Source organism: Pelobates fuscus, chromosome 1 (assembly GCF_036172605.1).
Source record: "Pelobates fuscus isolate aPelFus1 chromosome 1, aPelFus1.pri, whole genome shotgun sequence".
Taxonomy (NCBI): Eukaryota; Metazoa; Chordata; class Amphibia; order Anura; family Pelobatidae; genus Pelobates; species Pelobates fuscus.
Window position 1 is genome coordinate 107360689 of NC_086317.1, and position 16384 is coordinate 107377072.

At 38.3% G+C, this 16384-nt stretch overlaps 6 non-coding genes across 6 annotated transcripts; all 6 read right to left on the bottom strand.

Annotated features, from left to right (window-relative positions):
• Positions 1–1242: 1242 nt before the first annotated feature.
• TRNAS-GCU (transfer RNA serine (anticodon GCU)) lies at positions 1243–1324 on the bottom strand. The gene has a single exon. It is a non-coding gene; the product is annotated as a tRNA-Ser (tRNA).
• A 1615-nt stretch (positions 1325–2939) lies between these two features.
• TRNAS-GCU (transfer RNA serine (anticodon GCU)) lies at positions 2940–3021 on the bottom strand. The gene has a single exon. It is a non-coding gene; the product is annotated as a tRNA-Ser (tRNA).
• Positions 3022–8282: 5261 nt separating this feature from the next.
• TRNAS-GCU (transfer RNA serine (anticodon GCU)) lies at positions 8283–8364 on the bottom strand. Its single transcript has one exon. It is a non-coding gene; the product is annotated as a tRNA-Ser (tRNA).
• Positions 8365–9978: 1614 nt separating this feature from the next.
• TRNAS-GCU (transfer RNA serine (anticodon GCU)) lies at positions 9979–10060 on the bottom strand. The gene has a single exon. It is a non-coding gene; the product is annotated as a tRNA-Ser (tRNA).
• A 1614-nt stretch (positions 10061–11674) lies between these two features.
• On the bottom strand, positions 11675–11756 carry TRNAS-GCU (transfer RNA serine (anticodon GCU)). Its single transcript has one exon. It is a non-coding gene; the product is annotated as a tRNA-Ser (tRNA).
• A 1007-nt stretch (positions 11757–12763) lies between these two features.
• TRNAS-GCU (transfer RNA serine (anticodon GCU)) lies at positions 12764–12845 on the bottom strand. The gene has a single exon. It is a non-coding gene; the product is annotated as a tRNA-Ser (tRNA).
• Between the last annotated feature and the right edge of the window lie 3539 nt (positions 12846–16384).

Genomic DNA, 16384 nt, shown 5'->3' on the forward strand with positions numbered 1-16384 from the left:
TCTAAAGGATTGTGTTTTGTAGTCTAGTTTGTGTTAGTTCTACACATAAAATTGGGGAGGCTAATAATGTGAATTTTTGTTTGATTGTTGCAATTAAGACAAGGCTTAGGGTTAAGCTCTACATATCAGGGGGAAAACTGTTCTCTTTGCCCAGGTGAGGAACCGCAACAACATTAAATCTAAAATAAATAAGGATCCGTGTCTATTTATGTAGTGAAAGTGCCACGGATCCTCCTTTAAAATGGCCTCATATTCACAAGAAGATGACAGTTGTCATTCGATAAGGTGATCCACACATGGGCAAATGAGTTGGCAAAGTTCTACAAGAAACCGTGAGATACGTAGAAATTGCAAAGATCATTTCTGAATGCTTTTCGTGGATCTGATAGTTAAACTCCTAGAAATTTAGAGATGTAGTAAATGATATAGTTCTCTTTGCCCAGGTGAGGAACCGCTACAGCATTAAATCTAAAATAAATAAGGATCCGTGCTTATTTATATAGTGAATGTTCCACGGATCCTCCTTTAAAATGGACTGATATTTACAAGAAGATGAGAGTTGTCATTCGATAAGGTGATCCACACAATAGGTCTGCTATCGTTTACTGGACTTCATCTAAAGGATTGTGTTTTGTAGTCTAGTTTGTGTTAGTTCTACACATAAAATTGGGGAGGCTAATAATGTGAATTTTTGTTTGATTGTTGCAATTAAGACAAGGCTTAGGGTTAAGCTCTACATATCAGGGGGAAACTGTTCTCTTTGCCCAGGTGAGGAACCGCAACAACATTAAATCTAAAATAAATAAGGATCCGTGTCTATTTATGTAGTGAAAGTGCCACGGATGCTCCTTTAAAATGGCCTCATATTTACAAGTTGTCATTCGATAAGGTGATCCACACATGGGCAAATGAGTTGGCAAAGTTCTACAAGAAACCGTGAGATACGTTGAAATTGCAAAGATCATTTCTGAATGCTTTTCGTGGATCTGATAGTTAAACTCCTAGAAATTTAGAGATGTAGTAAATGATATAGTTCTCTTTGCCCAGGTGAGGAACCGCTACAGCATTAAATCTAAAATAAATAAGGATCCGTGCTTATTTATATAGTGAATGTTCCACGGATCCTCCTTTAAAATGGACTGATATTTACAAGAAGATGACAGTTGTCATTCGATAAGGTGATCCATCCACACAAGGCAAAATGAATTGGCAAAGTTCTACAAGAAAGCTTTGAAGAAATGTCGACGAAGATGGGATTCGAACCCATGCGTGCAGAGCACAATGGATTAGCAGTCCATCGCCTTAACCACTCGGCCACCTCGTCTGGCTTTGGTGTTTTTTAGCGGTTAGACGCGGTCCGTGCTATACGCGGTCACCGTGACATCCGTGGAATGTAGACCAGGTCAGCGAATGGCTCATGTTCAAATTTTAGAAATCTACAGCTTGAAAGAAGAGCAGAAATTGCAAAGATCATTTCTGAATGCTTTTCGTGGATCTTATAGTTAAACTCCTAGAAATAAGAGATGTAGTAAATGATACATTAACCAAGGATATTGAAAGCTTTGCTACACTTGATGCACTCCAATGCTAGAAATGTGTACTTAGCGCTTCTTAAGTAGCATGGAATGCATGAATTCCCTTTAGATTTTGTCTTCAAGTGTGTGGAGAATAGGTCTGCTATCGTTTACTGGACTTCATCTAAAGGATTGTGTTTTGTAGTCTAGTTTGTGTTAGTTCTACACATAAAATTGGGGAGGCTAATAATGTGAATTTTTGTTTGATTGTTGCAATTAAGACAAGGCTTAGGGTTAAGCTCTACATATCAGGGGGAAAACTGTTCTCTTTGCCCAGGTGAGGAACCGCAACAACATTAAATCTAAAATAAATAAGGATCTTTGTCTATTTATGTAGTGAAAGTGCCACGGATCCTCCTTTAAAATGGCCTCATATTTACAAGAAGATGACAGTTGTCATTCGATAAGGTGATCCACACATGGGCAAATGAGTTGGCAAAGTTCTACAAGAAACCGTGAGATACGTAGAAATTGCAAAGATCATTTCTGAATGCTTTTCGTGGATCTGATAGTTAAACTCCTAGAAATTTAGAGATGTAGTAAATGATATAGTTCTCTTTGCCCAGGTGAGGAACCGCTACAGCATTAAATCTAAAATAAATAAGGATCCGTGCTTATTTATATAGTGAATGTTCCACGGATCCTCCTTTAAAATGGACTGATATTTACAAGAAGATGAGAGTTGTCATTCGATAAGGTGATCCACACAATAGGTCTGCTATCGTTTACTGGACTTCATCTAAAGGATTGTGTTTTGTAGTCTAGTTTGTGTTAGTTCTACACATAAAATTGGGGAGGCTAATAATGTGAATTTTTGTTTGATTGTTGCAATTAAGACAAGGCTTAGGGTTAAGCTCTACATATCAGGGGGAAACTGTTCTCTTTGCCCAGGTGAGGAACCGCAACAACATTAAATCTAAAATAAATAAGGATCCGTGTCTATTTATGTAGTGAAAGTGCCACGGATCCTCCTTTAAAATGGCCTCATATTTACAAGTTGTCATTCGATAAGGTGATCCACACATGGGCAAATGAGTTGGCAAAGTTCTACAAGAAACCGTGAGATACGTTGAAATTGCAAAGATCATTTCTGAATGCTTTTCGTGGATCTGATAGTTAAACTCCTAGAAATTTAGAGATGTAGTAAATGATATAGTTCTCTTTGCCCAGGTGAGGAACCGCTACAGCATTAAATCTAAAATAAATAAGGATCCGTGCTTATTTATATAGTGAATGTTCCACGGATCCTCCTTTAAAATGGACTGATATTTACAAGAAGATGACAGTTGTCATTCGATAAGGTGATCCATCCACACAAGGCAAAATGAATTGGCAAAGTTCTACAAGAAAGCTTTGAAGAAAAGTCGACGAAGATGGGATTCGAACCCATGCGTGCAGAGCACAATGGATTAGCAGTCCATCGCCTTAACCACTCGGCCACCTCGTCTGGCTTTGGTGTTTTTTAGCGGTTAGACGCGGTCCGTGCTATACGCGGTCACCGTGACATCCGTGGAATGTAGACCAGGTCAGCGAATGGCTCATGTTCAAATTTTAGAAATCTACAGCTTGAAAGAAGAGCAGAAATTGCAAAGATCATTTCTGAATGCTTTTCGTGGATCTTATAGTTAAACTCCTAGAAATAAGAGATGTAGTAAATGATACATTAACCAAGGATATTGAAAGCTTTGCTACACTTGATGCACTCCAATGCTAGAAATGTGTACTTAGCGCTTCTTAAGTAGCATGGAATGCATGAATTCCCTTTAGATTTTGTCTTCAAGTGTGTGGAGAATAGGTCTGCTATCGTTTACTGGACTTCATCTAAAGGATTGTGTTTTGTAGTCTAGTTTGTGTTAGTTCTACACATAAAATTGGGGAGGCTAATAATGTGAATTTTTGTTTGATTGTTGCAATTAAGACAAGGCTTAGGGTTAAGCTCTACATATCAGGGGGAAAACTGTTCTCTTTGCCCAGGTGAGGAACCGCAACAACATTAAATCTAAAATAAATAAGGATCCGTGTCTATTTATGTAGTGAAAGTGCCACGGATCCTCCTTTAAAATGGCCTCATATTTACAAGAAGATGACAGTTGTCATTCGATAAGGTGATCCACACATGGGCAAATGAGTTGGCAAAGTTCTACAAGAAACCGTGAGATACGTAGAAATTGCAAAGATCATTTCTGAATGCTTTTCGTGGATCTGATAGTTAAACTCCTAGAAATTTAGAGATGTAGTAAATGATATAGTTCTCTTTGCCCAGGTGAGGAACCGCTACAGCATTAAATCTAAAATAAATAAGGATCCGTGTCTATTTATGTAGTGAAAGTGCCACGGATCCTCCTTTAAAATGGCCTCATATTTACAAGAAGATGACAGTTGTCATTCGATAAGGTGATCCACACATGGGCAAATGAGTTGGCAAAGTTCTACAAGAAACCGTGAGATACGTAGAAATTGCAAAGATCATTTCTGAATGCTTTTCGTGGATCTGATAGTTAAACTCCTAGAAATTTAGAGATGTAGTAAATGATATAGTTCTCTTTGCCCAGGTGAGGAACCGCTACAGCATTAAATCTAAAATAAATAAGGATCCGTGCTTATTTATATAGTGAATGTTCCACGGATCCTCCTTTAAAATGGACTGATATTTACAAGAAGATGACAGTTGTCATTCGATAAGGTGATCCACACAATAGGTCTGCTATCGTTTACTGGACTTCATCTAAAGGATTGTGTTTTGTAGTCTAGTTTGTGTTAGTTCTACACATAAAATTGGGAGGCTAATAATGTGAATTTTTGTTTGATTGTTGCAATTAAGACAAGGCTTAGGGTTAAGCTCTACATATCAGGGGGAAACTGTTCTCTTTGCCCAGGTGAGGAACCGCAACAACATTAAATCTAAAATAAATAAGGATCCGTGTCTATTTATGTAGTGAAAGTGCCACGGATCCTCCTTTAAAATGGCCTCTTATTTACAAGTTGTCATTCGATAAGGTGATCCACACATGGGCAAATGAGTTGGCAAAGTTCTACAAGAAACCGTGAGATACGTAGAAATTGCAAAGATCATTTCTGAATGCTTTTCGTGGATCTGATAGTTAAACTCCTAGAAATTTAGAGATGTAGTAAATGATATAGTTCTCTTTGCCCAGGTGAGGAACCGCTACAGCATTAAATCTAAAATAAATAAGGATCCGTGCTTATTTATATAGTGAATGTTCCACGGATCCTCCTTTAAAATGGACTGATATTTACAAGAAGATGAGAGTTGTCATTCGATAAGGTGATCCACACAATAGGTCTGCTATCGTTTACTGGACTTCATCTAAAGGATTGTGTTTTGTAGTCTAGTTTGTGTTAGTTCTACACATAAAATTGGGGAGGCTAATAATGTGAATTTTTGTTTGATTGTTGCAATTAAGACAAGGCTTAGGGTTAAGCTCTACATATCAGGGGGAAACTGTTCTCTTTGCCCAGGTGAGGAACCGCAACAACATTAAATCTAAAATAAATAAGGATCCGTGTCTATTTATGTAGTGAAAGTGCCACGGATCCTCCTTTAAAATGGCCTCATATTTACAAGTTGTCATTCGATAAGGTGATCCACACATGGGCAAATGAGTTGGCAAAGTTCTACAAGAAACCGTGAGATACGTTGAAATTGCAAAGATCATTTCTGAATGCTTTTCGTGGATCTGATAGTTAAACTCCTAGAAATTTAGAGATGTAGTAAATGATATAGTTCTCTTTGCCCAGGTGAGGAACCGCTACAGCATTAAATCTAAAATAAATAAGGATCCGTGCTTATTTATATAGTGAATGTTCCACGGATCCTCCTTTAAAATGGACTGATATTTACAAGAAGATGACAGTTGTCATTCGATAAGGTGATCCATCCACACAAGGCAAAATGAATTGGCAAAGTTCTACAAGAAAGCTTTGAAGAAAAGTAGACGAAGATGGGATTCAAACCCATGCGTGCAGAGCACAATGGATTAGCAGTCCATCGCCTTAACCACTCGGCCACCTCGTCTGGCTTTGGTGTTTTTTAGCGGTTAGACGCGGTCCGTGCTATACGCGGTCACCGTGACATCCGTGGAATGTAGACCAGGTCAGCGAATGGCTCATGTTCAAATTTTAGAAATCTACAGCTTGAAAGAAGAGCAGAAATTGCAAAGATCATTTCTGAATGCTTTTCGTGGATCTTATAGTTAAACTCCTAGAAATAAGAGATGTAGTAAATGATACATTAACCAAGGATATTGAAAGCTTTGCTACACTTGATGCACTCCAATGCTAGAAATGTGTACTTAGCGCTTCTTAAGTAGCATGGAATGCATGAATTCCCTTTAGATTTTGTCTTCAAGTGTGTGGAGAATAGGTCTGCTATCGTTTACTGGACTTCATCTAAAGGATTGTGTTTTGTAGTCTAGTTTGTGTTAGTTCTACACATAAAATTGGGGAGGCTAATAATGTGAATTTTTGTTTGATTGTTGCAATTAAGACAAGGCTTAGGGTTAAGCTCTACATATCAGGGGGAAAACTGTTCTCTTTGCCCAGGTGAGGAACCGCAACAACATTAAATCTAAAATAAATAAGGATCCGTGTCTATTTATGTAGTGAAAGTGCCACGGATCCTCCTTTAAAATGGCCTCATATTTACAAGAAGATGACAGTTGTCATTCGATAAGGTGATCCACACATGGGCAAATGAGTTGGCAAAGTTCTACAAGAAACCGTGAGATACGTAGAAATTGCAAAGATCATTTCTGAATGCTTTTCGTGGATCTGATAGTTAAACTCCTAGAAATTTAGAGATGTAGTAAATGATATAGTTCTCTTTGCCCAGGTGAGGAACCGCTACAGCATTAAATCTAAAATAAATAAGGATCCGTGTCTATTTATGTAGTGAAAGTGCCACGGATCCTCCTTTAAAATGGCCTCATATTTACAAGAAGATGACAGTTGTCATTCGATAAGGTGATCCACACATGGGCAAATGAGTTGGCAAAGTTCTACAAGAAACCGTGAGATACGTAGAAATTGCAAAGATCATTTCTGAATGCTTTTCGTGGATCTGATAGTTAAACTCCTAGAAATTTAGAGATGTAGTAAATGATATAGTTCTCTTTGCCCAGGTGAGGAACCGCAACAACATTAAATCTAAAATAAATAAGGATCCGTGTCTATTTATGTAGTGAAAGTGCCACGGATCCTCCTTTAAAATGGCCTCTTATTTACAAGTTGTCATTCGATAAGGTGATCCACACATGGGCAAATGAGTTGGCAAAGTTCTACAAGAAACCGTGAGATACGTAGAAATTGCAAAGATCATTTCTGAATGCTTTTCGTGGATCTGATAGTTAAACTCCTAGAAATTTAGAGATGTAGTAAATGATATAGTTCTCTTTGCCCAGGTGAGGAACCGCTACAGCATTAAATCTAAAATAAATAAGGATCCGTGCTTATTTATATAGTGAATGTTCCACGGATCCTCCTTTAAAATGGACTGATATTTACAAAAAGATGACAGTTGTCATTCGATAAGGTGATCCATCCACACAAGGCAAAATGAATTGGCAAAGTTCTACAAGAAAGCTTTGAAGAAAAGTCGACGAAGATGGGATTTGAACCCATGCGTGCAGAGCACAACGGATTAGCAGTCCATCGCCTTAACCACTCGGCCACCTCGTCTGGCTTTGGTGTATTTTAGCGGTTAGACGCGGTCCGTGCTATACGCGATCACCGTGACTTCCGTGGAATGTAGACCAGGTCAGCGAATGGCTCATGTTCAAATTTTAGAAATCTACAGCTTGAAAGAAGAGCAGAAATTGCAAAGATCATTTCTGAATGCTTTTCGTGGATCTTATAGTTAAACTCCTAGAAATAAGAGATGTAGTAAATGATACATTAACCAAGGATGTTGAAAGCTTTGCTACACTTGATGCACTCCAATGCTAGAAATGTGTACTTAGCGCTTCTTAAGTAGAATGGAATGCATGAATTTACTTTAGATTTTGTCTTCAAGTGTGTGGAGAATAGGTCTGCTATCGTTTACTGGACTTCATCTAAAGGATTGTGTTTTGTAGTCTAGTTTGTGTTAGTTCTACACATAAAATTGGGGAGGCTAATAATGTGAATTTTTGTTTGATTGTTGCAATTAAGACAAGGCTTAGGGTTAAGCTCTACATATCAGGGGGAAAACTGTTCTCTTTGCCCAGGTGAGGAACCGCAACAACATTAAATCTAAAATAAATAAGGATCTGTGTCTATTTATGTAGTGAAAGTGCCACGGATCCTCCTTTAAAATGGCCTCATATTTACAAGAAGATGACAGTTGTCATTCGATAAGGTGATCCACACATGGGCAAATGAGTTGGCAAAGTTCTACAAGAAACCGTGAGATACGTTGAAATTGCAAAGATCATTTCTGAATGCTTTTCGTGGATCTGATAGTTAAACTCCTAGAAATTTAGAGATGTAGTAAATGATATAGTTCTCTTTGCCCAGGTGAGGAACCGCTACAGCATTAAATCTAAAATAAATAAGGATCCGTGCTTATTTATATAGTGAATGCTCCACGGATCCTCCTTTAAAATGGACTGATATTTACAAGAAGATGACAGTTGTCATTCGATAAGGTGATCCATCCACACAAGGCAAAATGAATTGGCAAAGTTCTACAAGAAAGCTTTGAAGAAAAGTCGACGAAGATGGGATTCGAACCCATGCGTGCAGAGCACAATGGATTAGCAGTCCATCGCCTTAACCACTCGGCCACCTCGTCTGGCTTTGGTGTTTTTTAGCGGTTAGACGCGGTCCGTGCTATACGCGGTCACCGTGACATCCGTGGAATGTAGACCAGGTCAGCGAATGGCTCATGTTCAAATTTTAGAAATCTACAGCTTGAAAGAAGAGCAGAAATTGCAAAGATCATTTCTGAATGCTTTTCGTGGATCTTATAGTTAAACTCCTAGAAATAAGAGATGTAGTAAATGATACATTAACCAAGGATATTGAAAGCTTTGCTACACTTGATGCACTCCAATGCTAGAAATGTGTACTTAGCGCTTCTTAAGTAGCATGGAATGCATGAATTCCCTTTAGATTTTGTCTTCAAGTGTGTGGAGAATAGGTCTGCTATCGTTTACTGGACTTCATCTAAAGGATTGTGTTTTGTAGTCTAGTTTGTGTTAGTTCTACACATAAAATTGGGGAGGCTAATAATGTGAATTTTTGTTTGATTGTTGCAATTAAGACAAGGCTTAGGGTTAAGCTCTACATATCACGGGGAAAACTGTTCTCTTTGCCCAGGTGAGGAACCGCAACAACATTAAATCTAAAATAAATAAGGATCCGTGTCTATTTATGTAGTGAAAGTGCCACGGATCCTCCTTTAAAATGGCCTCATATTTACAAGAAGATGACAGTTGTCATTCGATAAGGTGATCCACACATGGGCAAATGAGTTGGCAAAGTTCTACAAGAAACCGTGAGATACGTAGAAATTGCAAAGATCATTTCTGAATGCTTTTCGTGGATCTGATAGTTAAACTCCTAGAAATTTAGAGATGTAGTAAATGATATAGTTCTCTTTGCCCAGGTGAGGAACCGCTACAGCATTAAATCTAAAATAAATAAGGATCCGTGCTTATTTATATAGTGAATGTTCCACGGATCCTCCTTTAAAATGGACTGATATTTACAAGAAGATGAGAGTTGTCATTCGATAAGGTGATCCACACAATAGGTCTGCTATCGTTTACTGGACTTCATCTAAAGGATTGTGTTTTGTAGTCTAGTTTGTGTTAGTTCTACACATAAAATTGGGAGGCTAATAATGTGAATTTTTGTTTGATTGTTGCAATTAAGACAAGGCTTAGGGTTAAGCTCTACATATCAGGGGGAAACTGTTCTCTTTGCCCAGGTGAGGAACCGCAACAACATTAAATCTAAAATAAATAAGGATCCGTGTCTATTTATGTAGTGAAAGTGCCACGGATCCTCCTTTAAAATGGCCTCTTATTTACAAGTTGTCATTCGATAAGGTGATCCACACATGGGCAAATGAGTTGGCAAAGTTCTACAAGAAACCGTGAGATACGTTGAAATTGCAAAGATCATTTCTGAATGCTTTTCGTGGATCTGATAGTTAAACTCCTAGAAATTTAGAGATGTAGTAAATGATATAGTTCTCTTTGCCCAGGTGAGGAACCGCTACAGCATTAAATCTAAAATAAATAAGGATCCGTGCTTATTTATATAGTGAATGCTCCACGGATCCTCCTTTAAAATGGACTGATATTTACAAGAAGATGACAGTTGTCATTCGATAAGGTGATCCATCCACACAAGGCAAAATGAATTGGCAAAGTTCTACAAGAAAGCTTTGAAGAAAAGTCGACGAAGATGGGATTCGAACCCATGCGTGCAGAGCACAATGGATTAGCAGTCCATCGCCTTAACCACTCGGCCACCTCGTCTGGCTTTGGTGTTTTTTAGCGGTTAGACGCGGTCCGTGCTATACGCGGTCACCGTGACATCCGTGGAATGTAGACCAGGTCAGCGAATGGCTCATGTTCAAATTTTAGAAATCTACAGCTTGAAAGAAGAGCAGAAATTGCAAAGATCATTTCTGAATGCTTTTCGTGGATCTTATAGTTAAACTCCTAGAAATAAGAGATGTAGTAAATGATACATTAACCAAGGATATTGAAAGCTTTGCTACACTTGATGCACTCCAATGCTAGAAATGTGTACTTAGCGCTTCTTAAGTAGCATGGAATGCATGAATTCCCTTTAGATTTTGTCTTCAAGTGTGTGGAGAATAGGTCTGCTATCGTTTACTGGACTTCATCTAAAGGATTGTGTTTTGTAGTCTAGTTTGTGTTAGTTCTACACATAAAATTGGGGAGGCTAATAATGTGAATTTTTGTTTGATTGTTGCAATTAAGACAAGGCTTAGGGTTAAGCTCTACATATCACGGGGAAAACTGTTCTCTTTGCCCAGGTGAGGAACCGCAACAACATTAAATCTAAAATAAATAAGGATCCGTGTCTATTTATGTAGTGAAAGTGCCACAGATCCTCCTTTAAAATGGCCTCATATTTACAAGAAGATGACAGTTGTCATTCGATAAGGTGATCCACACATGGGCAAATGAGTTGGCAAAGTTCTACAAGAAACCGTGAGATACGTAGAAATTGCAAAGATCATTTCTGAATGCTTTTCGTGGATCTGATAGTTAAACTCCTAGAAATTTAGAGATGTAGTAAATGATATAGTTCTCTTTGCCCAGGTGAGGAACCGCTACAGCATTAAATCTAAAATAAATAAGGATCCGTGCTTATTTATATAGTGAATGTTGCACGGATCCTCCTTTAAAATGGACTGATATTTACAAGAAGATGAGAGTTGTCATTCGATAAGGTGATCCACACAATAGGTCTGCTATCGTTTACTGGACTTCATCTAAAGGATTGTGTTTTGTAGTCTAGTTTGTGTTAGTTCTACACATAAAATTGGGAGGCTAATAATGTGAATTTTTGTTTGATTGTTGCAATTAAGACAAGGCTTAGGGTTAAGCTCTACATATCAGGGGGAAACTGTTCTCTTTGCCCAGGTGAGGAACCGCAACAACATTAAATCTAAAATAAATAAGGATCCGTGTCTATTTATGTAGTGAAAGTGCCACGGATCCTCCTTTAAAATGGCCTCTTATTTACAAGTTGTCATTCGATAAGGTGATCCACACATGGGCAAATGAGTTGGCAAAGTTCTACAAGAAACCGTGAGATACGTAGAAATTGCAAAGATCATTTCTGAATGCTTTTCGTGGATCTGATAGTTAAACTCCTAGAAATTTAGAGATGTAGTAAATGATATAGTTCTCTTTGCCCAGGTGAGGAACCGCTACAGCATTAAATCTAAAATAAATAAGGATCCGTGCTTATTTATATAGTGAATGTTCCACGGATCCTCCTTTAAAATGGACTGATATTTACAAGAAGATGACAGTTGTCATTCGACAAGGTTATCCATCCACACAAGGCAAAATGAATTGGCAAAGTTCTACAAGAAAGCTTTGAAGAAAAGTCGACGAAGATGGGATTCGAACCCATGCGTGCAGAGCACAATGGATTAGCAGTCCATCGCCTTAACCACTCGGCCACCTCGTCTGGCTTTGGTGTATTTTAGCGGTTAGACGCGGTCCGTGCTATACGCGATCACCGTGACTTCCGTGGAATGTAGACCAGGTCAGCGAATGGCTCATGTTCAAATTTTAGAAATCTACAGCTTGAAAGAAGAGCAGAAATTGCAAAGATCATTTCTGAATGCTTTTCGTGGATCTTATAGTTAAACTCCTAGAAATAAGAGATGTAGTAAATGATACATTAACCAAGGATGTTGAAAGCTTTGCTACACTTGATGCACTCCAATGCTAGAAATGTGTACTTAGCGCTTCTTAAGTAGAATGGAATGCATGAATTTACTTTAGATTTTGTCTTCAAGTGTGTGGAGAATAGGTCTGCTATCGTTTACTGGACTTCATCTAAAAGATTGTGTTTTGTAGTCTAGTTTGTGTTAGTTCTACACATAAAATTGGGGAGGCTAATAATGTGAATTTTTGTTTGATTGTTGCAATTAAGACAAGGCTTAGGGTTAAGCTCTACATATCAGGGGGAAAACTGTTCTCTTTGCCCAGGTGAGGAACCGCAACAACATTAAATCTAAAATAAATAAGGATCTGTGTCTATTTATGTAGTGAAAGTGCCACGGATCCTCCTTTAAAATGGCCTCATATTTACAAGAAGATGACAGTTGTCATTCGATAAGGTGATCCACACATGGGCAAATGAGTTGGCAAAGTTCTACAAGAAACCGTGAGATACGTAGAAATTGCAAAGATCATTTCTGAATGCTTTTCGTGGATCTGATAGTTAAACTCCTAGAAATTTAGAGATGTAGTAAATGATATAGTTCTCTTTGCCCAGGTGAGGAACCGCTACAGCATTAAATCTAAAATAAATAAGGATCCGTGCTTATTTATATAGTGAATGTTCCACGGATCCTCCTTTAAAATGGACTGATATTTACAAGAAGATGACAGTTGTCATTCGATAAGGTGATCCACACAAGGCAAAATGAATTGACAAAGTTCTACAAGAAAGCTTTGAAGAAAAGTCGACGAAGACGGGATTCGAACCCATGCGTGCAGAGCACAATGGATTAGCAGTCCATCGCCTTAACCACTCGGCCACCTCGTCTGGCTTTGGTGTTTTTTAGCGGTTAGACGCGGTCCGTGCTATACGCGGTCACCGTGACATCCGTGGAATGTAGACCAGGTCAGCGAATGGCTCATGTTCAAATTTTAGAAATCTACAGCTTGAAAGAAGAGCAGAAATTGCAAAGATCATTTCTGAATGCTTTTCGTGGATCTTATAGTTAAACTCCTAGAAATAAGAGATGTAGTAAATGATACATTAACCAAGGATGTTGAAAGCTTTGCTACACTTGATGCACTCCAATGCTAGAAATGTGTACTTAGCGCTTCTTAAGTAGCATGGAATGCATGAATTCCCTTTAGATTTTGTCTTCAAGTGTGTGGAGAATAGGTCTGCTATCGTTTACTGGACTTCATCTAAAGGATTGTGTTTTGTAGTCTAGTTTGTGTTAGTTCTACACATAAAATTGGGGAGGCTAATAATGTGAATTTTTGTTTGATTGTTGCAATTAAGACAAGGCTTAGGGTTAAGCTCTACATATCAGGGGGAAAACTGTTCTCTTTGCCCAGGTGAGGAACCGCAACAACATTAAATCTAAAATAAATAAGGATCCGTGTCTATTTATGTAGTGAAAGTGCCACGGATCCTCCTTTAAAATGGCCTCATATTTACAAGAAGATGACAGTTGTCATTCGATAAGGTGATCCACACATGGGCAAATGAGTTGGCAAAGTTCTACAAGAAACCGTGAGATACGTAGAAATTGCAAAGATCATTTCTGAATGCTTTTCGTGGATCTGATAGTTAAACTCCTAGAAATTTAGAGATGTAGTAAATGATATAGTTCTCTTTGCCCAGGTGAGGAACCGCTACAGCATTAAATCTAAAATAAATAAGGATCCGTGCTTATTTATATAGTGAATGTTCCACGGATCCTCCTTTAAAATGGACTGATATTTACAAGAAGATGACAGTTGTCATTCGATAAGGTGATCCACACAATAGGTCTGCTATCGTTTACTGGACTTCATCTAAAGGATTGTGTTTTGTAGTCTAGTTTGTGTTAGTTCTACACATAAAATTGGGGAGGCTAATAATGTGAATTTTTGTTTGATTGTTGCAATTAAGACAAGGCTTAGGGTTAAGCTCTACATATCAGGGGGAAACTGTTCTCTTTGCCCAGGTGAGGAACCGCAACAACATTAAATCTAAAATAAATAAGGATCCGTGTCTATTTATGTAGTGAAAGTGCCACGGATCCTCCTTTAAAATGGCCTCATATTTACAAGTTGTCATTCGATAAGGTGATCCACACATGGGCAAATGAGTTGGCAAAGTTCTACAAGAAACCGTGAGATATGTAGAAATTGCAAAGATCATTTCTGAATGCTTTTCGTGGATCTGATAGTTAAACTCCTAGAAATTTAGAGATGTAGTAAATGATATAGTTCTCTTTGCCCAGGTGAGGAACCGCTACAGCATTAAATCTAAAATAAATAAGGATCCGTGCTTATTTATATAGTGAATGTTCCACGGATCCTCCTTTAAAATGGACTGATATTTACAAGAAGATGACAGTTGTCATTCGATAAGGTGATCCACACAATAGGTCTGCTATCGTTTACTGGACTTCATCTAAAGGATTGTGTTTTGTAGTCTAGTTTGTGTTAGTTCTACACATAAAATTGGGGAGGCTAATAACGTGAATTTTTGTTTGATTGTTGCAATTAAGACAAGGCTTAGGGTTAAGCTCAACATATCAGGGGGAAACTGTTCTCTTTGCCCAGGTGAGGAACCGCAACAACATTAAATCTAAAATAAATAAGGATCCGTGTCTATTTATGTAGTGAAAGTGCCACGGATCCTCCTTTAAAATGGCCTCATATTTACAAGTTGTCATTCGATAAGGTGATCCACACATGGGCAAATGAGTTGGCAAAGTTCTACAAGAAACCGTGAGATACGTAGAAATTGCAAAGATCATTTCTGAATGCTTTTCGTGGATCTGATAGTTAAACTCCTAGAAATTTAGAGATGTAGTAAATGATATAGTTCTCTTTGCCCAGGTGAGGAACCGCTACAGCATTAAATCTAAAATAAATAAGGATCCGTGCTTATTTATATAGTGAATGTTCCACGGATCCTCCTTTAAAATGGACTGATATTTACAAGAAAATGACAGTTGTCATTCGATAAGGTGATCCACACAAGGCAAAATGAATTGACAAAGTTCTACAAGAAAGCTTTGAAGAAAAGTCGACGAAGATGGGATTCGAACCCATGCGTGCAGAGCACAATGGATTAGCAGTCCATCGCCTTAAATACTCGGCCACCTCGTCTGGCTTTGGTGTTTTTTAGCGGTTAGACGCGGTCCGTGCTATACGCGGTCACCGTGACATCCGTGGAATGTAGACCAGGTCAGCGAATGGCTCATGTTCAAATTTTAGAAATCTACAGCTTGAAAGAAGAGCAGAAATTGCAAAGATCATTTCTGAATGCTTTTCGTGGATCTTATAGTTAAACTCCTAGAAATAAGAGATGTAGTAAATGATACATTAACCAAGGATGTTGAAAGCTTTGCTACACTTGATGCACTCCAATGCTAGAAATGTGTACTTAGCGCTTCTTAAGTAGCATGGAATGCATGAATTCCCTTTAGATTTTGTCTTCAAGTGTGTGGAGAATAGGTCTGCTATTGTTTACTGGACTTCATCTAAAGGATTGTGTTTTGTAGTCTAGTTTGTGTTAGTTCTACACATAAAATTGGGGAGGCTTATAATGTGAATTTTTGTTTGATTGTTGCAATTAAGACAAGGCTTAGGGTTAAGCTCTACATATCAGGGGGAAAACTGTTCTCTTTGCCCAGGTGAGGAACCGCAACAACATTAAATCTAAAATAAATAAGGATCCGTGTCTATTTATGTAGTGAAAGTGCCACGGATGCTCCTTTAAAATGGCCTCATATTTACAAGAAGATGACAGTTGTCATTCGATAAGGTGATCCACACATGGGCAAATGAGTTGGCAAAGTTCTACAAGAAACCGTGAGATACGTAGAAATTGCAAAGATCATTTCTGAATGCTTTTCGTGGATCTGATAGTTAAACTCCTAGAAATTTAGAGATGTAGTAAATGATATAGTTCTCTTTGCCCAGGTGAGGAACCGCTACAGCATAAAATCTAAAATAAATAAGGATCCGTGCTTATTTATATAGTGAATGTTCCACGGATCCTCCTTTAAAATGGACTGATATATACAAGAAGATGACAGTTGTCATTCGATAAGGTGATCCACACAAGGCAAAATGAATTGGCAAAGTTCTACAAGAAAGCTTTGAAGAAAAGTCGACGAAGATGGGATTCGAACCCATGCGTGCAGAGCACAATGGATTAGCAGTCCATTGCCTTAACAACTCGACCACCTCGTCTAGCTTTGGTGTTTTTTAGCGGTTAGACGCGGTTCGTGTTATACGCGGTCACCGTGACATCCGTGAATGTAGACCAGGTCAGCGAATGGCTCATGTTCAAATTTTAGAAATCTACAGCTTGAAAGAAGAGCAGAAATTGCAAAGATCATTTCT